Raw genomic sequence first — 22,597 nt, forward strand, 5'->3', positions numbered from 1 at the left:
ATGTGCACTTGAGAAGAATGTATATCCTGTTGCTTTTGGATGTAGAGTTCTATAGATGTCTATTAGTTCCATCTGTTCTAGTGTGTTGTTCAGTGCCTCCGTGTCCTAACTTATTTTCTGTCCAGTGGATCTATCCTTCGGGGTGAGTAAGTCACCTAAAATGAATGCATTGCATTCTATTTCCCCCTTTAGCTTTATTAGTATTTGTTTCACATATGCCGGTGCTCCTGTGTTGGGTGCATATATGTTTAGAATGGTTATATCCTCTTGTTGGACTGAGCCCTTTATCATTATGTAATGTCCTTCTTTATCTCTTGTTACTTTCTTTGTTTTGAAGTCTATTTTGTCTGATACTAGTACTGCAATACCTGCCTTCTTCTCTCCGTTGTTTGCCTGAAATATGTTTTTCCATCCCTTGACTTTTAGTCTGTGCATGTCTTTGGGTTTGAGGTGAGTTTCTTGTAAGCAGCATATGGATGGGTCTTGCTTTTTTTATCTATTCTATTACTCTGTGTCTTTTGATTGGTGCATTCAGTCCATTCACATTTAGGGTGACTATTGAAAGATATGTATTTATTACCATTGCAGGCTTTGGATTCGTGGTTACCAAAGGTTCAAGGTTAGCTTCTTTAGTATCTTACTGCCTAACATAGCTTGCCTATTGAGCTGTTGTATACACTGTCTGGAGATTCTTTTCTTCTCTCCCTTCTTATTCCTCCTCCTCCATTCTTTATATGTTTGTTGTTTTATTCTGTGCTCTTTTGTGTTTCCTTTAACTGCTTTTAGTGGGTAGTTGATTTTATTTTTTGCCTTTAGTTAGTATTTCATTGGTCTGCTTTCTTTGCTGTGATTTTATTTTCTCTGCTGACATCTGTTTAGTCTTAGGAGTGCTCCCGTCTAGAACAATCCCTCTAAAGTACCCTGTAGAGGTGGTTTGTGGGAGGCAAATTCCCTCAGCTTTTGTTTGTCTGGGAATTGTTTAATCCCTCCATCGTATTTAAATGATAATCATGCTGGATATAGTATCCTTGGTTCAAGGCCCTTCTGTTTCATTGCATTAAATATATCATGCCATTCTCTTCTGGCCTGTAAGTTTTCTGTTGAGAAGTCTGATGATAGCCTGATGGGTTTTCCTTTATAGGTGACCTTTTTCTCTCTAGCTGGCTTTAAAACTCTTTCCTTATCCTTTTTCTTTGCCATTTTAATTATTATGTGTCTTGGTGTTGTCCTCCTTGGGTCCTTTCTGTTGGAGTTCCGTGTATTTCTGTGGTCTGTTCTATTATTTCCACCCCCAATTTGGGGAAGTTTTCAGCAATTATTTCTTCAAAGACACTTTCTATCCCTTTTTCTCTCTCTTCTTCTTCTGGTACCCCTATAATGCAGACATTGTTCCTTTTGGATTGGTCACACAGTTCTCTTAATATTCTTTCATTCCTGGAGATCCTTTTATCTCTCTCTATGTCAGCTTCTATGCGTTCCTGTTCTCTGGTTTCTATTTCCTCAATGGCCTCTTGCATCTTATCCATTCTGCTTATAAATCCTTCCAGAGTTTGTTTCAGTTCTGTAATCTCCTTCCTGACATCTGTGATCTCCCTCCAGACTTTATCCCTTAGCTCTTGCATATTTCTCTGCATCTCTGTCAGCATGTTTATGATTTTTATTTTGAATTCTTTTTCAGGAAGACTCATTAGGTCTGTCTCCTTCTCTGGTGTTGTCTCTGTAATCTTTGTCTGCCTCAAATTTTGCCTTTTCATGGCGAAAGAGATAGTTTGCAGAGCTGGCATGAGTGACGGCTGGAAGAACTTCCCTTCTTATTGGTTTGTGGCCTTGCTCTCCTGGGAGAACAGCAACCTCTAGTGGCTTGTGCTGGTCAGCTGTGCACAGACTGGGCTTCTGATTCTTGCCCTGCTGCTATGGAGTTCATCTCCACTGTCGCTGTGGGCGTGGCCTGCCTCGGGCTGCTGCTCTGATATGGTGGAGCCGTGTTGGAGGGGTACAGCCAAGAGGCTGTTTATCTCTGTGAGAGGGCCTCCGAGCTGCCCTGCTATCCAGGGCTTTAGGGTGCCCAGAGTTCCCTGCTGTTGGACTAAGTGTCCCAGGGTGCTTCTGTCCAGCTGTGGGGTCCCTGTCCTTTTAAGACTTCCAAAAAGCACTCACTTTTCTTTGTCCCTGGGGCGCCAGCTGCAGGGACCCACTCACAGGTCTTACTGTCCTGTTTCCCTAGTATCCAGGACCCCATACATGCACTGTGTCTGCAATCCGGTGTGGATGGCTAGAACTGGCTATTTAGCAGTCCTGGGCTCTCTCTCCCTCCCCTCTCCGACTCCTTTCCTCCCGCCCAGAGCTGGGGTGCGGGGCACTCTGGTCCCACCGGGCTGGGGCTTGTATCTTACCCCCTTCACAAGGCGCTGGGTTCTCGCAGGTGTGGATGTGGTCTGGATGTTGTCCTGTGTCTTCAGGTCTCTCTTTTTGGAAGAGTTGTCTTTGTTGTATTTTCAAAAATATATGTGGTTTTGGGAGGAGATTTCCGCTGCTCTACTCATGCCGCCATCTTGGCTTCACCCAGCATGTTTCTTTTTCTTGCCCTACTATGCTGAGGAGGACATCAGCACAATGTTGAATGAAAGTGGTGGGTGAGCCCTTCACCTTGTATCTGAATTCAGAGGAAATGTGTTCAGGATATCTCCATTGACTATGATGCTTACTGTAGCTTTTTGTGTAAGGTTGAAAGATATAAAAATTAATGACATTTGACCATTTTTTACTTAAAAAAGAAGAGCAATTTCATATGCTTTAACCTAATAGGTACTCTTATCAGGTTAGTTCCCTCATACTCTTATGTTTTTTTAAAAAATAGGGGAGTAATTTTTTACATTATAAGTGATGCTGGGTTTTTTTCAAATGCTTCTACTGAGTTAACCTGATATTTTAATGTTTTCCTGTTAATAATTGATTTCTAAATACTAAAAAAATCTCGTGTTCCTTACAATATAGCAGTAGACTCATAGACACAGAGAAGGGACTAGTGGTTACCAAAGGGGAGGGTTTGGGAGTGTAGGGCAGGAGGGAGAAGGGGATTAAGAGCCACAATCATTAACAATCACAATAGTGGTAGGTCATGAGAATGGCAGTACAGCATAGAGAATACAGTTAATGACTCTATAACATCTTGCTACTTTGATGGATGGTGACCACACTGGAGGGGGTGAGGACTTGATAGTGTGGGTAAGTGTTGAACCACTGTGCTGTGTATTTGAAACCAGCATAAGATTGTATATCACTGATATACTTTAATTAAAAGCAAAATCTGTGTCCTTAGATTAAAGTTGACATTTTTTATTTAACATTTTGTATTTAACTTCTGGAATGAACATGTTCTGTGAACATGAGCTATGATTCATGTAGAATGAAGTTTAAATTATGTCCTGTGATTATATTTTATTATAGTGCATGCTCAAATATTACCTGTGCCCGTTTGTTCTCTCTTTGCCATCCATAATTCTAATTAGATGCATATTAGTCTTCTCATGCTATTCTCCATGTCTCCTGACCTCTGTTTTACATTTTCCTTGTGTTTGTCTTTCTTTGATGCATTCTGGCTTATTTATTCAGATAAATCTTCAAGTTCATTAGTTTTTTCTATGACTGGGTCTAATTTCTATTAAACTCCACTTTTGAGTTATTTATTTTTAAGTTCTAAAAGCTCTATTTCAAGTCTGTGTGGCCATTTTTCACAATTTCTTGTCCCCTGCATGTAGTTTTCACATCAGCCGTAATTTCCTTAAGTATGGTTATCACTAGCTATTTTACATTCTGTGACTAATATGTGAAATCTTTGTAAGTCTGTTTCTCCTTGTTCTTATTTTTTCTTCTGATTCTCGCTCATGGTACCATACATTCTTGCATTTTTTCATGATTTTCTTTTTCTTTTTTGTTGTATTCCTTAAACACTTTATTTGTTGGCATCCTTGGAGGTTTAGAATGAAGTTCCTAGTACAGTAGAATTGGCTTTTGCTTCTATCTGCCAGCTGTGGGCACTTACCAAACCTGTATAAAACCAATAGATTATTGGCTTCAGGTTTTGTTGAACATCCAGGAAATATGAATTCGGGCTGCTAGGCTTTAAATAGGCAGCTTGTGATTACATCTTCCTGAGGGCATCTCTTTCCTCTCAGTGCAAAGATTCAGAGAGCAATTCTCATGTCAGTCCCTTGAGGCTGGGCTCCCAGTGGTGTGGCTGGGGCCTTCTGTTAGACACTTCTTCTTAAGCAGGCCCTTGGTTTCTTCTCCTGAAGAAACGGTGTGACATTGACGTTCAAGTTCACATCAGTTTGGCAGCACTCTCAGTGTCAAAGACTGCTTCAGTGTACTACTTACCCCTCTGGGTTTCCATCTGTATTCAGTCTCTTACCACGTGGTCTTCTCTTTCTTGCCAGCTATCAGCTCTTTTAATAATTTTTAAATCTGGTATTGAAAACTGTTTTCAGCAGGAGGACCAATCTGGAAACTTTGTTGTCCTATTACTGGAAACCAAAGTCCAGAGGCAATATTTTTTTGCATAATTACTTTGCAACTGATTACTTTTCTATCTTCATACCTATCATGTAGTCAATGAATATAATTAGCAGCCCTCAGGCCCACACTCATTCTTTCCCCTGGCTAATGTGAGACAGAGAAATAGAGTGAGTCAGTACTCACGAAAAGATGGCATCCTGCTCCATCCTGGCCCATCTCACAGGGGAGGAGTGAAGATCACAGCACTGAAGTGGCATAGGGCCCTCCACAGAATCCCTGCCGCCTCGTTGTCTTCTTCCCCAGACAACATTAAGCAGTATTCAGACTGTGCCTGCCATGGCTTAAGCCCCGCACTTGGGAGATTTATTCTCCCCCCAACCCCTGTCCAAGTGTATCTGAATAGAAATGCTCCGTGGTTATCAACCAGGGGTAATTTTGCCCCCCAGGGCACACTTGTCAATGTCTGGGGACAGTTGAAAGTCACAACTCAGGCTGGGGGTGCTACGGGGATCTAGTAGGTACAGGCCTGGGACGCTACTCAGCAGTCCCCTATGACAAAGAATTATCTGGCCCCTAATATGTATAGTGCTCAGATTGAGACATGCTGGGAACTGATGAACCCAGAGGGTTTTGCCTGTAAAGGATGAATATCTCAGAGTATAAGTGGCAGAAAATATGGGCTTCATTACCAACAAATACAATTCTACTGCCTCGTGAGAGGAAGGTCTGAGTGTTAGGACCTTCTCTAATGTAAAAATGACATCATTACTGCAAGCTGACACTATCTCTGGGCTAAAAAACCTTTTACAGGAATATTTAAGCAGTACATGTTTCATTCATTGCAGTACATATAAGCTGCCTTTGGAGATATGCACACAGTGCGACTTAGTAAAATTCAAGAGTAAAATGTCCCAATTTCCAGTACGATTTGTTTCCCACAAGAACAGAAAAATCAATAATTGTATATTGAGTTTTAGGACAAATCAGGGCAATTCAGGACAATTTAAACTCCCACAAGAGGGACTCTGACTAAGGTTCTCCCAGGAGAGCCATGTAGTAACTTACAGAAATCTGATTATTAGAGTTACTGAATCAATATACACCACCACCATTTCAGTAACTTCCATTCAGGAGATCACTTTCCCTCAGAAAAAAAAATAGTTCACTAACATTTGAGAAACAAGGAGAGATTTCTCCAAATGATTCAATCATATTTTAATATTGATGTTTAAATAATGGCACAAAATGCACATTTTTAGTGATTCTGTACAAAATAATATTGTACCAGCAGGCTTCCTGAAGTCATTAATGAGAAAGGGTGAATAATTCCTAGGAGAAAATCTGAATCAATCAGGGTTCAACAGGGAAGCAGAAACACGAAGCATGATACACAGTAGGGGGTTTATCATAGGGTTTATTGTGGGGGGCGGGGGTGGAGCAATTCAGATAAGGCTGTTTGCTCTACATTTTGTTTTGAGGCAGAAGTCACTATGGTTCAGCCAGCCCAGCAATTGGAGGTGAGCTGGGCATAGGTGGAACAAAGACAGGCTCCAATCTGCATCTGTCTCCCACCACCTCCAGCCTCAATGCCATGGGGGACCTTCCACTGAAGCTGGCTTTTCCATGGCCATGCACACGCACTTGTCCCTGACCTTTAAGGATGGAGCCTGTCAGGAGCTGGATTAGCTGTGTCCAGGCACTGCCCCCTGCTGACAAGGTGAGCCAGCCGATCCGTGACAACCTGCCTGGCGCTCACAGCAGAGCTGTAATGGAGCTGCTGAATAGAACTGCTGCTTAACTTCTGAACTTACAAATCTCATGCAACTTCCTTGTGGCCAACCCCAGCCTGGAAGCGTACAAGGAAAGGAATTACAGAAACACAATACAAAAGCATCACAACACCTTGCTTTCCCATCATGAAATTAGTGGATAACAGAATGAGAGGCCGGCAGTAGCCTTACAATGTGGATGTTAGAGAATAGAATTCCAGAGGATGATAAAAAAAGATAAAATGACACAGGGAGTCTTTCTCAGGGAATTGTCTCCAAGAAGATGTGATCTGTGGAGTACCGCATCCTGCTGGCAGCTGAAGCTGTGCTCAGAACCGGGCAACGGTAGGGGCTGGAAGCTAATTCCTTCCACACCATGACATTTGATTCTACCTGATAAATGTGGGGCTGTAAAAACACGTTTGGAACACTAAGTAAGCTGGAGGTTGAAAGTTTAACAAGTCAGAAGAAAGGGACATATAATACCTTCTACAGAATCAGAGAAGGCATTTGATAAATTCAATATCTATTCATGATTTTTAAATGAACTATTAATAAAATAGGAATTGATTATTTCCTTAGCATGATAGAATATAACCAAAAAGTCAGTGTTATGATTTATGGGACAATGTTAGAAGCATTTCCATTGAAAGCAGGACAAGAAAAAGATAGTTTTTATTATCATTATAATTTAATTTTTTTTGGAATTTTTAGCGAAAATAGTTAGACTAGAGAAATAAGTCAAAGACATAAAAATTAGAAAGGGGAAGGTACCATTATTATTCATGAATAAAAGATGTTTTTGATAGAAAACTGAATAGAATGAACTAAAAAACTGTTTTAAATGATAGAGAATTTTAGTACTTTTCTGATTATAAAATCAATATACAGGAAAAAAAAGCTTTCATATAAATAAACAACAATGAATTACAAGATATACTGAAGACCCTACTTGAGCAGTTGTGGCATGAACCGTATGCACAGCAAGGGTGAAAATATTTAATAGCTGGCCCTTTATAGATAAAGCTGGTTGCCTTCTATTTTAGATGATGGGGAGACATTAGAAAACAAAACCCTCAAAGTAAAACCAAACCAAACCAAAAAGCCTTGGCCTCATGGGACATGTATACCAATGGATTCTAGAGGATGAGAGCCACCTATTAGACAAAGAAAAAAGTTAAAAACCTAAATGCTTTTACAAAGTCTATGAAACCTAAAACAATTTGTTTAATGAAGGTATTCTAAGTATTTACTACTCTGAAAAGAAAAAGTATCTGATCAGTTTTCTAATTCCTATCAGTCCTTAAGGAAATGCCACCTCTCTATGATTAATCTCTGTGTGAAATAATTACTTCCTATCAAAGACCTGTTTCCATTAATGCTATTTATCTTACATGAATCTCTTATGGTGATTTCAGTAATATACCCTAAATTACAAGTTTGCCACCTATTAACTTAAAAAATGTACTTCCATCTTGTGCTTCTAAGTTCCTTTTCTCAATGAAACAAAATCCAGGCACTTAAAATATGCATGTTGTTTATAGTAATAAAATGTAAATATTTTCTCCATTTGGATCTCAACAGATAAGAGCAAGGTTTCTCAACCTTGGCACTGTTGACATGCTGGACCAGATCTTTATTGTGGGGCCGGTCCTGTCCACTGTAGGAAGTTGCACAGCATCTCTGGCCCCTACCAACTAGGTACCAGGAGTGTCCTCCAATGAAAACAATGAAAAATGTCTCCAGACATTTCCAAATGTCCTCTGGGGGGCAAAATCTCAATTAAATTCAACCTCTTATGTGTTCCTATTACTTTCTTATCATCCGATTTTCTCAAAGATTCAGTCTTAGTCTTTGGAATGAGATACTGCCAGGGAATATTCTGGCTTCTTCAAAGCAGTATAGTTTGAGAGATTGCTCGAGAAAAACCTTTTCACTTGTATCTTAAAATGACACCACTTAACAGAAGCAGCCAAAGACAAGGTTACAGCCTCACCAGGCAGGTGCTTACTGAACTGACAAGTACAAGCTAAGAAAGCTATTTTATTAATACTGATGCTGTCAACCTAAAGAAAATTCTTACTTTTTATTTAAGAGCATCAGCCTAAAGCTAATTTTCTATTAAATTAACTGTAGTGGAAAATCACTTCCAGAGTGGTGGCATAAGGACCTCTGAAAATGCACTCCTCCGTAAAAGGCTTGAACAACACTATAAACCAACTAGACCTAACACATATCTGTAGAACACTCCACTCAACAAGAGCAGAATACATATCATATTCACAGCAAGTGCACATGGAACATTTTCTAGGGTAGACCACATGTTGGGCCGCAAAAATCACATCTCAATAAATTTAAAAGAATTGAAGCCATGCAAAGTATATTCTCCAACCACCATGGAAGGAAATTAGAATCAGTAACAGAAGGAAATTTACTAAATTCACAAATATGTGGCAATTAAACAACACACTCCCAAATAACCAACAAGTCAAAGTAAAATCATAATGAAAATTAGAAAATAGATGAAAATACAACATAACAAAAGTAATGAGATATACCTAACACAACCCTCAGAGGGTAGGAGAGAAGAAAGATCCCAAATTAATAACTTAATCTTCCATCTTAAGAAACCCACAGAAGAGCAAACTAAACCCAAAGCAAGCAGAAGGAAGGAAATAATGAAGATCGGAGCAGCAATAAATGAAACACAGAATAGGAAAACAATAAGGAAAATTGACAAAAGTAAATGTTGACTATTTGAAAAGATCGACAAAAACGACAAATCTTTAGCTATATTGGCCAAAAAAAAAAAGAACACTCCAGTAACTAAAATCAGAAATGAAAAGAGAGGACTTCATTACCAACTTTACAGAAATAAAAAGAATCATAACGGAATTTTATAACAATATTAAATAGCTTAAATAAAATGGATAAATTCTAGATAGACAGAAATTACCAAAACTGACTCCAGAAGCAACAGAAAATCTTAGTAGTCTTCTAATAAATAAATAAATTGAAATCTTAATCATAAACTTATTACAAAGGAAAGCTCAGGCTCAAATGTCTGATGACACTTCACTGATGAATATTATCAAACATTTAAAGAAAAATTAATGTCATTCCTTTACCAACTGTTCTAAAACATAGAAGAGGGAACACTTCACAATTCATTCTATGAGGCCTTGATACCAAAATCAGACAAAGACGTAAGAATAAAAGAAAAAGAAAACCGCAGTCCAATATTCCAAATGAGCATAGATGCAAAAATCTCAACAAAATGCTAACAAAGTAAATCAGCACCGTATAAAAAGAATGATATACCGTGACCAAATGTGATCTATCTGAGGAATGGAAGTTTAGTTTATCATGTAAAAATCAATTTGATAAATTATATAAATAGAATGAAGGACAGCAACTACATGATCATCTCAATAGATGTAGATAAAGCATTTGACAAAATCCAACACTTTTAAAATTAAAACACTCAACAAAGTAGGAATAAAAGAGAATTTCCTCAAGCTAATGTAGGACCTTTACAAAAACAATGAAAGTTAAATCATACTTAATGGTGAAAAACTGAACAGTTTCTCCTTAAGATCAGGAACAGTGTAAGGATGTCTGCTCTTGCACTTCTAGTCAGCTTTGTGCTGGAGGTCCTAGCCAGGGCAATTAAGTAAGGAACATAAATAAAAGGCATCCAAATTGGAAAGGGAGAAGTAAAATGATCTTAGCCAATGACATGATACTGTACATAGAAAATCCTAAGGAATCCACACACAAAAAAATATTAGAACTAAGAAATGAGTTCAGCAAGGTTGCGGAATACAAAGATCAATATACAAAAGTCAACTGTATTTCTATATGCTAGCAATGAACAATCCAAAAATGAAATTAAGAAAAAACTTCATTTCCAATAGCATCAAAAAGAACAAAATACTTAGGAATAAATTTAACAAAAGACATATAAGACTTACACACCGAAAACTACAAATCATCATTGAAAGAATTTAAAGAAGACCTAAATAAACGGAAAGACAGACCATGTTCATGAATTGGAAGACTTAATGTCATTAAGATGAAAACACTCCCCAGATTGATCCAACACACTCCTGTGAAATTCCTAGTTGCCTCTGTTGAAGAAAATCCATATGGAAATGCATCGGACCCAGAACAGCCGAAAACAATCTTAAGGAAGAACAAAGTTGGAGGATTCACATTTCCTGATTTCAAAACTTACCACAAAGTTATAGTAATCTAGACGGTGTGATACTTGCATATAGATAAACATAAATCAATATACAGATGTGAGAAATTAACCATTACATTTACAGTCAATTCAACAAATGATGCTGGGTCAACTGGATATCCACACGCAAAAGAATGAATTTGGATCCCTAACTTATACTGTAAATAAAAATTAATTCAAAGTGGACCTGAGACCAAAATATAAAAGGTGTACGTATGAAATGCATAAGAAAAAAACATAGCAGTAAATCTTTATGACCTTGGATTAGATAATGGTTTCTTAGATATGTCACCAAAGTAGAAGTCATTAATTAAACTTCCTGACAAATCTGATCAATTTGTTTGTTCATTGTGGTTTCACACATCTTAAGCATTCTCTTCTTGTCAAAGTATATACTTTAATATGTCTTTCAGTAAGAGTCTGTGAATCATAAATTTAGCCTTTGTAAATCTGAAAATGTTTCTCTTTTCCCTCACTCTTGAATAAGAACTTACATGCACAGAAATGTCTAGCTTGAATATATTACTCCATTGTATTCTTGCAAGTATTGTTAATGAGAAGTCTAGTCTCCTTCTAATTGCTCTGTTATAACTGTCTTTTCTATTTGGTAGCTTTTAAGATATTTTCTCTTTATCCCTGCTGTTCTGCATTTACACTACAAAGTGCCTAAAGGTGGGTATAATTGTATTTATCCTGCTCAGTCTGAAAGTGAACTTTGTTCTGCAGACTCAAGGTTTTCTTAAAGTATGGAAAATTTTCATTACTATTTCCTTAAATACTGATTCTTCAACTTCCCCCTTTTTTTCTCATGGCACTTGCAGTATGCCTATGTGTTCTCAATCTTTCTCCATTAAAATTGTTCTTTTATATTTGGTATCAGTATCTATGTGCTATATTCCGGATGAATTATTCAAGACTGTTTTCCAGTTCACAAATGCTCAACTCCAATGTGCCTAGATTTCATTTTATTTTGTCTATTGAATGTCTATCCTATCCTATCTTTAATTTAAGTAATTATATTTTTCATTCTGTTTTCCATTTGGTTCCTTTAGTATCTACCTATTCGTATTCTTTTAAGTCTGTTTTGTTTTCTGATTTCCTGTTCACTTTATGAAATGTGTTTAACCTATCATCTTAGGCATACTTATGAGCAAGTTTTTTATAAGCTGTTCTATTATTTCAAATTCATCCTGAGTGAATTCGTGTTTTGATTACTGATTTTGTCAGCTGCCTGTCTTAGCATATGCTTTATTCGTTTTCTTTGGAATTTTAATTGCCAAAACCATTTTGAGACTTGGACAGGGAATTCTCCCTCTCTCCTCTGGCTGCTTCCCAGAGGTTTTTAGTACTTCTGCCTTTGGGCTGATGGTACGGAGGCAGCAGGAGTTATTTGGAGGTTCCGGTCTTGGTCTTGTGATGATGTCAGGGTAACTCAGATCCGGCCTGTGGACATCTCGGCTCCGTCCTGCTGCGTGCGCTGCCTGTGTCCTCTCACCCCTCAGGGCCCACCTATGAAGCACAGCCAAGAAACCACAGTGCCCGGCGGCAGTGACCAGCAGATCTTTACAGCTGCCCTTTGCCCTTTCCTACTTTTTCTCCTGGCTCTCTAGGCACACAGAGGAGGAGATGGCACTTGGCACCTATTTCTAAAAGGTGGCTGACCTTTGGGCTACCTCTCTGCCTGTGTAATGTTTACCATGTACAGCAGGGATTCAACAAAGACAGAGAAGCAGACAGTCTATCCAGCTGGGGAACTTTAGGAGTTAAGCTTTTAAAGCCCAAGAGGGAATCTTACTTGAAAATGAATCTCTAACTGATTTTATGTTGGGTTATTTGGCCGCCAATGACATAGACAGATTGTAACCATAACCGCTTTTCTTTGGGCGATATATCAAGGACTCAATAATGGAACGTTCTTTAAAGAATGTCAGCACAGGAGAAAATGTCCCAAGGAGCAAAAGAAAAGGATCAGAGCATAGGAACTGGGGATGTGCGGGGAGGCGGGGTGGGGGGGCGCCCTGCGAGTGGGTAATCTAGAGAGGGTAAGAGAGAAAAGCAGCAAGAAACCGAGGGAGAAGAGCTAGGGTGGGAGGACAGGAAGGGAGTAGAGAGAGCAGCAGACAAAGGCAGAGAGATGGGGGGGCGGGGGGGGAGCGAGCCAAAGGCAAGAGGAAGAGTGGAATACAGTCCGCGTGGGAAAGCCGGAGGCAGACGCCAAGGGGGAAGGCTTGCGAAAAATATTGTGCATATGTTGAAGGGATTCACTTTACTTGCTTTAAAAAACAAAAAGCCATGGCCACAGTCATCTCACACGTGGACGCACCCTGTTTGCTGAGTGCGTTGCGGGGAGAACTAGAAGAGAGGAAGTAGTAAAAATGACTAATCTTCCTCTCAGTGAAATGACCCCTCTGAGCCCCAGCAGAAGGCCGCTCCCCACTAGCTGGTTTCCCGCAAGGCCCAGGAGCTCTCCCACGGCCTCTGGCCACTTCTTACTGCCAGGCTGACTCGATCGCCTCTTCAATAACCCATTCATCCCGAGCCTTATATTAGTTTTCATCCTAACACTAAGTGCCCTCGGGCTGAGAGCATGTGTGAGGCACTGATGGATGATACTGCACTGTTTTCCACCTCAGTGGAAATGGCCCGCATCTTGGCGGATGCGCCGTCCCTCCCCCCCTTGCAGGTGGGGTTACTCCAGGGCCAGTGACTGCAGGGAAAGTGAGCCGTCATCAGCAAGGCGGTAGCCGGGTTAATAGAAGGAGCCACAAGAGCTTAACCCCATCTGGATGACGGATCTTCTCCGCTGAAACAGCGTGGGCAGCTATCAGCATGAGGCCAAATATTTGCTTTTCTCAAGAATGCTTCCATTTATCCAAACCTGCCTTTCACTGGGTTTCCCCAGAAGCAGTCTGAGAGAAGGAAAGGAGAGCAGTTAGTTTATTGGGGAGGTGCAGATGACACCGGTAGGAGAGTGGGGAAATGTGCAAGGGGAGAGGCCGCCAATAAAGCAGGCATTTTCAAGCCTGCTTCCAGCATGGGCAACTAGAGGTTACTCCTCCAGGGAACTCTGGGAAATAGGGTAAAACCCACGCCTCTGGTTATTTAACCAAAGCAGCACGGGAGCTGGGGCACTTAACACTGACTCTCGCCAGCCATTGGTTGCTCCAGGCAGGTGCTTCTGCCTGGAAATTCCAGCCTGTGCTTTGAAGGCACAGAGTAGCCATCCACTTAAAGCCACGCAGACAGCAGCAGGTGGAAGGTAACTCGACTAGCTAAGCAGTAAGGCCTGACGGTGCATGGGGCTCCTACAACACTTGCCCAAAGCCTCAGTGGAGACGTTGAGGCATTTGCTTCATTTACTGAGCTCTTCTGAGAAAAGCTTTCCACGTGGAAAGCTTTGTGACATGGGCTCCTGTACACGTAGCTTAGCCGCCCTCACTTGTGTGCACCCAGATCAGTCCCAGCGCCCACCTTCAGCTTCAGCTTCAGCTCTCACTTGCTAGACAAGCAACCAGGCCGACATTTAACCTCTCTGAGTCTCAGTTTTTTTCATCTGTCGAGTGGAAATAGTAGTGCCTGACTTACAGGAATGAAATGAAACTCAAAGTCAAAATATGGTAATAGATGTCAGGAGTCAACAAACTTTTCCTACAAATGGCCAGATACTAGATGTCTTAGGCCATGTATGGACCATGTCGTCTCTTGTAACCACTCACCTCTGCTGTTGCAGCAGGAAAACAGTCTAGACAATAAGTAAACAATGAGCATGGCTGTGTTCCAAGGAAACTATTTACAAAAACAAGTAGCAGACTAAATTTAACCTGCCAGCCCAAGCTATGGTTTGCCAAGCTCTCGTATACTAGAAAGGCCTTTGTAAATGTTAGTGCTGTGCACATTTCCAGTGTCATTTATTCCTCATGCAACAAGTCATTGGAGTTCACCATCCCTGTCACCTGGGAGAGGAATTCATAGTTTCCTTCTTTATGTAGCACAGGTTCACTGAGCACCTCTTCTGTGAAAGGCATCATACTGGCCTTGGGAATTCAGTGCTATTAAGACAGAAGCAGACCATGCCCAATATCTGGGAAGGAATCCTAATCTTGTTCCCCCAACTGTACCAGTCAGAGCCATTCCTTTAGATTAACCAGGGGCAGCTACTCCTACAACCCCCTCAGCGCCTGGGGGTTGGGAGGCGAGGCAGTATCACTAAAGAAGCTTGAGCCCCTGGGCCCCACACTTGCAAGGGCTCCTTCCAAGGCCCAGGAAGGGCCCTCCGAATCATTCACACGGTCATAAAGCTTTGTCAGATGCCCAAATGCAAGCTATTCTAACCATAATTGGTTAAGGCCCTGCCTTTTCTGCCCTGCCCTCCTCCATCACACTTCCCTTTGTGTTAGGTTCTGAGCCTTCCCTTTGAAAAAGCTCAGTAAATTAATCAACTGTCATGCTAAGCTATTTTTAATGAAAAGCATGATCACTGTTTGGACTTTGGAGTTACGGTCTATTGGGATTGCTTTAAAGCAGTCTCCATTGTAAGAGGCACTAATTAACAGTAGTTAAATAATTATTCATTATGGCTCTTTGGTGCCCCTATGGCCGGAGCACTGTGTGGAGGAGTGGTATTGATAGACATGATTACTGCTGGTGTAAGAACGACTGGGAAGATGTAAAATGATAAGAGGGGCTGCCCAATTCTTTAAGGAACTACGTAAGCTTAGGGAAACGGCTTGGGAAAATCCAGGTAAAATAGATCATCACTATGATTCGGAAATTTACAAAGTCACTTTTGGCGCTGTGCAGGTTTATATTCATTCCTGAACTAACCTGGGCCCTTTGATAATTTAGATGGGATAGAATCGACCCCTCTGAGTACCTGTATCTAGGAAAAAACCCATGTACGCAAGTGTTTAGGGATAGATGGATGTGGACACATAAGTATTTGAGTGTGTATGTGTATAGGTAACTGCCTCAGTATATATGACATCTATGCAAAACACTCCCAAAACAAAATTCTGATATTAGGAATAGGTAACATCATTTCTAAATGTAGACTAATAAAATAAACAATGACTACCATTTATTAAAAGCTTAGTGTGTGCCAAGCACTATACAAGCCCTTTAAATCCACAAAGCCCTAGGAAGTAGGTACAGTTGTTATCATCTCCATTACTCTGATGAAGAAACTAAATCATGAAATTTTGAGGAATTTTCCCAAGATCAACTTGTGATGGAACAAGGATTTTAAATCAGGTATTTCTGAGCCCAGGACCTGATTTTTAATGACCACATAGTGGCTTTAAGTGTAAATACCCTATCTAAAGGATAATGTCTTAGCAAAACTACCCAGAGCCTTGGGAATGTAGCTGTTCATCGGAAGTCTCTGTAGGAAACTGGGATTTGTATTGTTGGGCTGGGTGAGGGTCCAGGCACTGGAAGCATTTTCTCTGGATGTAACGCTGGAGAGGGGTCCCGGGACTCAGTTGTCCCTCAGCTTTTCTCTTACGCTTTTTCCTGTTATGGCAATCACCCCAGGGGTGGTCTGCTTGTCCTTCTCCAGCTTCTGTGAGCCTTAGCTTCTAACCAGAATATCTGTGGTATCGGATACAGTAAAGATTGGCACCTCACACTTCTCCCCTGGGCATCTTTCTCTTCAGAGACACATAGTCTACATAAGGTCTCTGGAGGTAAACAACTTTAATTTGTTTGTTTCTGCTTCTAGTAGCAAGGAGATCAGATTAAAAACGATTGAGATGCAAGAAGTCTCATTATGTGGCACATAACTGATTTTTCTGACCTATTGCTGATTATACACAAGGTGTGATTTTTCTTGGTATTCGTGTGTTCTTAGCAATTCCACTCAATTTCTTTATACTTCTGCTAATACTCCAGCTAAAGACTACCAGGAACACACCTAGAGTCAAACAAAGTTGCCTTTATTGACTTATTACAAGGAAGTGAATGTACACAATGGGACACTAACGGGGTGTTAGAAAGGACTTACAGAATTTGGACTTGTAGCAGGCGATCTGGGGAAAAGTTCAGGAAATAGGACTTTATTCTGGATTAGATGCTCTCAGGAAATGGGGATAATTCTATTATTGGGTGTCTTAATAAATCTTATCTGAAGGAGAGATGACTACCATGAGGCTAACGCTCCAACGGATGAAGCATCAGCAGTCACATAGATAAGCTAAGATAAGGGGATGTTGGGTCATCTTCTTTTTTTTACTTATTTTTATTAAGGTATGATTGATATACACTCTTATGAAGGTTTCACAAGAAAAACAATGTGGTTACTGCATTTACCCATATTATCAAGTCCCCACCCCAATGCAGTCACTGTCCATCAGTGTAGCAAGATGCCACAGATTCACTATGTGCCTTCTCTGTGCTACACTGTTCTCCCCGTGATCCCCCCACACCATGTGTACTAAACATAATACCCCTCAGTCCCCTTCTCCCTCCCTCCCCATCCGCCCTCCCACATCCCTCCTCTTTGGTAACCGCTAGTCCCTTCTTGGAGTCTCTGAGTCTGCTGCTATTTTGTTCCTTCAGTTTTGCTTCATTGTTATACTCCACAAATGAGGGAAATCATTTGGCATTTGTCTTTCTCTGCCTGGCTCATTTCACTGACCATAATGTCCTCCAGCTCCATCCATATTGTTGCAAATGGTAGAATCTGTTTCTTTCTTACTGCCAGATAGTATTCCACTGTGTATATGTACCACATCTTCTTTATCCATTCATCTACTGATGGACACTTAGGTTGCTTCCATATCTTGGCTATTGTAAAAAGTGCTGCAATAAACATAGGGGTGCATCTGTCTTTTTGAATCTGAGAGGTTGTATTCTTTCGGTAAATTCCAAGGAGTGGGATTCCAGGGTCAAATGGTATTTCTATTTTTAGTTTTTTGAGGAACCTCTGTATTGCTTTCCACAATGGTTGAACCAGCTTACATTCCCACCAGCAGTGTAGGAGGGTTCCCCTTTCTCCGCATCCTCACCAGCATTTGTTGTTCTTAGTCTTTTGGATGGTGGCCATCCTAACTGGTGTGAGGTGATATCTCATTGTGGTTTTAATTTGCATTTCCCTGATGACTAGTGATGTGGAGCATCTTTTCACTTGTCTGTTGGCCATCTGAATTTCTTCTTTGGAGAAGTGTCTCTTCATATCCTCTGCCCATTTGTTAATTGGGTTATTTGCTTTGATGTTGGGTCATTTTTGTGGTTTGCATAATGTTCATGTTTTTGTCTGTGTTCAGACATGATTACAGGGTGGTCTTATTTTTTTCTTGTTCTGTTGTGGTCTCAGAGCGGGCTTGTCTGATGTTGGTGTTCTGTGAGATGGCTAATATTCAACAGAAAGCAACAGGGCCATCTGTGAGCACCAGGCCGGTTCCCAACAACATCAAGGATTAGCTGATAGTTCCAGGCCAACTTCTGGCCACTAGGGGTGCCTTATTCTTTCTCAGTCTCCTTATCCTGATGCTGATATTTCTGCATTTCACCTCTCAGGTGAATAAGTCTGCACGCCTACCTCTCTTGCATGTAGACCTCCTCGGGAAAGACAAAATATCTCAAAGATGCCAAGCATGGGCTGTAGGCCTTCCAGAAGATATTTCCACATTGCAGTGGAAAACACGGATGTCACATTTTCCTTTCTTTAGTTTTCCATTTCCTCATAACATGGAAATGATTCCATTTGTAGCTGTACCCAGGACAGACCATAAGATTATGTGTCAAGTCCTGTGGTCTAATTAAAGTAGAGGAAGGAATGAGAAGTAAGCATGGGTGTAAGTTGAAACCTGAAATGCAACAGTTCAAATGGCACAGTGACACACAGTGGCACACAGTGACAATGATCAATGAGGGAAGCACAGATACATCTGCGTTGTAGCACTGATTGTAGATGATTGGTGAGAAAGAATACAGAAGACAGCTTAGGACAGCTAGCCAAGTCTGGATGCTGGCTTTGAAGTCTTTATAACTTGCCCCTCTCTTGGATAGTAGAGGGCATCCCCCTACTTCCTTTTGTCTTAAGCTCTGTCCCCTCTCCAGTCCTTTTATCCTCTTGATTGACTGTCGCTTTTTCTCCATAACTTTATCTCCCCAGTAGCCACACTGACTGCTTTCCTATGAACCATAAGCTTCCAAATACCCTTCTGTGCAGGAGACAAAAATATCTGACACAAACAAGTGCAGTTTATGTGTTCTGGGGCACTAATAGTTGCCATCTTGATATACTCACGTAGAAACTGAAGCTGCCTGACAGTAGGATTTGTGTTTGGGTTTCAGGCAGCACAATTCTCTTCCCTCACTGTTCGTGTACTCTGTGGTGTCTTCCCTGCATGAAAAAATATTTGCTAGAACTGCAAATTGTCAGTGTGTCCTGATTTCTACTACCCTATATTAACTTTCAACTTCTACAACTTTATATACATGAAATGCTGCAATGCAGTATGTGCTCTTTGTGTCTGTTATCTTTCCCTTATCACAATGTTTGTGAGACTCGTTCATATTATTGTTTGTATCAGTAGTTTATTATCATCTTTTAATGCCAAGTAGCATTCTGTCGTAGGAATTTACCACAATCTGCTTCTCCAGCCTGTTGATGGGTATTTCAGTTACTTCTACATTGGAGCTGTTATAAATAAAGTTGTCATAAACATTTTTCTTCTATGGGGCTTTTTGCAGACATTTGTTTTCATTTCTCTTATGTAAATACCTAGAAATAGAAATTTGGGGTCATGAGGAGGGTGAATGTTTAACTTCATGAGAAACTGGCAAGTGGATTTCCAAAGTGATTGCACTATGTTACATTCCTACCGGTAATGAGGCTTCCAGTTGCTCCACGTCCTCACCAGTGTTTTATGCTGTTGTTATGTTATGTTCAAAGACATTTTATATCTTTAAAATTTTCACCATTTTAGTGGGTTTTATAGCACCTTAAAATTTTCTGATTGTCCACATTGAAAAAGAATGCTGGATTAAGTTCTTATATATTTTTTGCTTACATTTTTATATTTTTTAATTCTTATATTTTGTGAGTGAAACTAGAAAAGGTACACATTTTTTTAAATAGTGCAAAAAACACTAACCATAAAAGAAAAGATTGATAAATTGAACTTCAGTAAGATTAAGAACTTCTCTTTACCAAAAGATACATTTAAGAGAATGAAAAGGCAAGCCACAGAGAGATGAAATATTTTCTATATACAAAAAATTACCCTGAGTTTACAAAGAACACCACAAGTCAATACAAAAAAGACGAAGGACCAAATTTAGAAATGGGCAAAAGATTTGAAGAGGCATTTTACAAAGAGAATATTCAAATGGTCCATTAACACATGAAAAGGTGCAGGATTTCTTTAATCCTCAGGAAAAAGCAAAGTTAAACCACAATGACATATTGCTATACACATGGCCATAATTAATAAGATTGATAATACTAAGTAGTGCCAAGCCCATGGAACAGTTGAACTTTTATATACATTATCGGTGGGAGCATAAATTGGTAAAGCCACATTCAAACATTGACAGCATCTACTTAAGCTAAACATGCATCTACTGTATGAGCCAGCAATTCAACTCCTAAGTATAGAACCAAGAAAAATGCGTATGTCTTCCAAAGGCATGTGCAAACTTGTTCATAGTAACCTTGTTCACAATAGTCCAAACTGGAAACAATTCAATTGCCTCTCGATAGGAAAAAAATGAATAAATTGTGGTATATTCACATAATAGAACGTTTCACAACAGTAAAAAGAAAATGAACTCCAGTATCACACTGTATAATTCCCTTTATATGAATATCATGCACAGACAAAGCTCATTGCTACTGATCGCTGTCAGAAGACTGGCTCTGTCTGGGGAGAGGATATTGACCGGGAAGGGGCATAATGCAGCCATCCATGGTGCTGGAAATGTTCTATTACCTTGACCTGGGTCATAAAATTCATCAAGTTGTCCTCTTACGGTTAGTGCACTTTATTGAATGTATGCTATACTTTGATATTTTAAAAACTGGAAAAATTACAAAAGACATATTTGAGAACTAAAAGACAAGTAGTAAAGAATTAAGACTCAAAAATATATAACTCTTAGAATGGTTGTATTATTCCCCTCAAAACAACAATTATTTGTTTCTTAAGTTGAGATAGAAAATATCCTAAAGGATGCTATCTACTTGGTAAACCATTGTCCAGATATCTGGTTCTTGGGATCTTTTCAAGATGGCCTATTAGCTCTGATATGTCATGACCTCATTTGGAAGGATTAGAAGCTCTTAAATGCCATAATGTTCCAATATTAAATTATAACCCCTCGCCCCAAATTGACTGATATTTTTCTGGTTACTTGGTTTCACCAATATAAATTTGGGGGAAATTTCTTTATAAACCATACTTATGAGCTGTAACAACAATATTGAGATGCAAAACCCATGATCAAGTAGCAATGTACTCAAGCATCCTGGCCAGAAACTATGTTTTACCTGTGTGTAGGGAGGGTGGGGTGGGTGTATGTGTTTCCGTAGTCTGGCCTGAGCCAGTATGTTTTCCTTTTATAATCAGTGTTCCACAATTTAAAAAATACTTTAGTTTTAGGTACAAATAGGAGCAAAAACAATCTTCAAAACTTTTCTAATTTCTTTTGCATATCATTGCCTACATTTTTCCTTACATTACATTAATACTAATGCAAAAGAAACACACTGATTTGGCAGTGGGATGGTAGAGGGAAAGAGGCAGTAACAAAATCTTATTGGCATAATAAGAAATCTTTTGGAGGGATTAAAATGCCAACAAGAGGATTATGACTTATAAATTACAGTAATACTCATATTTCGAAACTCAACTATAGTATCAACATGAGACTGTGAATAAGTTTCATTTTTCCATAGAGAAGAAGCTAAAGGCAAGATAAATTTCACATGCATAATGAAATTTAAAAATAGCTTTTTTTTAAAAGTAAATTTTCCTTGTCACTAAGGCAGACAATTCTGCTCATATTACAGTGTTCTCTCACATTTACCATAGAAATCCTTCCTTTGGAATAAATCTAATACTAGGCAAACCATTTTCGATACATAATTGATAAGCCCAGGTATTTGTGCAATAAACCACAAGGTCTAGTGATTAACTAGTCATTGGCTAGGAACAAATCTTCCTCTATTTGAGCAATATGTTCTCCTTTGACTTCTGACAGCTGACTTGTAGCACTCCTTCTCTTGGGCTGCCTAGCTGGAGAACACAGTATTGGAATGATTGGCTGGGGCATAAAAATCGAAGAGTGAATTGTCTCCCATGGCAATCACATTCATATGCTAGGCTTTCCAAATAATAGCGAGCTGTGCACAGGAGGTCTCAGTTCTGGTGACTCTGTCATGACATGCTAAGTGAGCCCCCTTACAGCTGAAGTAATGCACAAAAGCAAGGCAACCTCTCAGCAAGAGAGAAAAATGGACTTCATAGGCTGCTGACTTTAAACAGCTGGGCTAAACATTTGTTGCCAAAATGTCCAAAGGTGGAGGATTTTGTAGGAAAAAAAAAACCAAATTAATAAGACTGATAATACTGAGTGGTGTTATCTCATGAACACCAATACCCCCCACCCCCACCATTTTGCATATAAGAAAACTGAGGGCCAAATGGCAAAATAATGTAGCCAGAGTCACACTGCTAATTATTGTCACTTCACTGAAATCTAAGTCTTCTTTGATGGCAGCTTCTAAAATGGCCCCCAGTTATTCTCACCTCCTGGTAGTCATGCCCTTGTGTGATCTCTTCTTCTTGAATGCGGGCTGGATCAAGTGACTTACTCCTAATGAACAGAACATGACAAAAGTGATACAATGGCACTTCGGTGATTAGGTTGCAAAGGACTGTGACTTCCAATATCTTGCTTGCTCACCTTGATGAAGCCAGTTGCCATGTTGTAAGCTTCCTTATGGAGAAGCCCACATGGCAAGAAACAGGGCTGCCTCTGGGCAACAACCACGGAAGAACTGAGGCCCTCCGTTCAACAATCCATGAAAAACAAATTCCTACAAATAACCATGTGAGCAAAT

This window comes from Manis javanica, chromosome X (assembly GCF_040802235.1).
Source record: "Manis javanica isolate MJ-LG chromosome X, MJ_LKY, whole genome shotgun sequence".
NCBI lineage: Eukaryota > Metazoa > Chordata > Mammalia > Pholidota > Manidae > Manis > Manis javanica.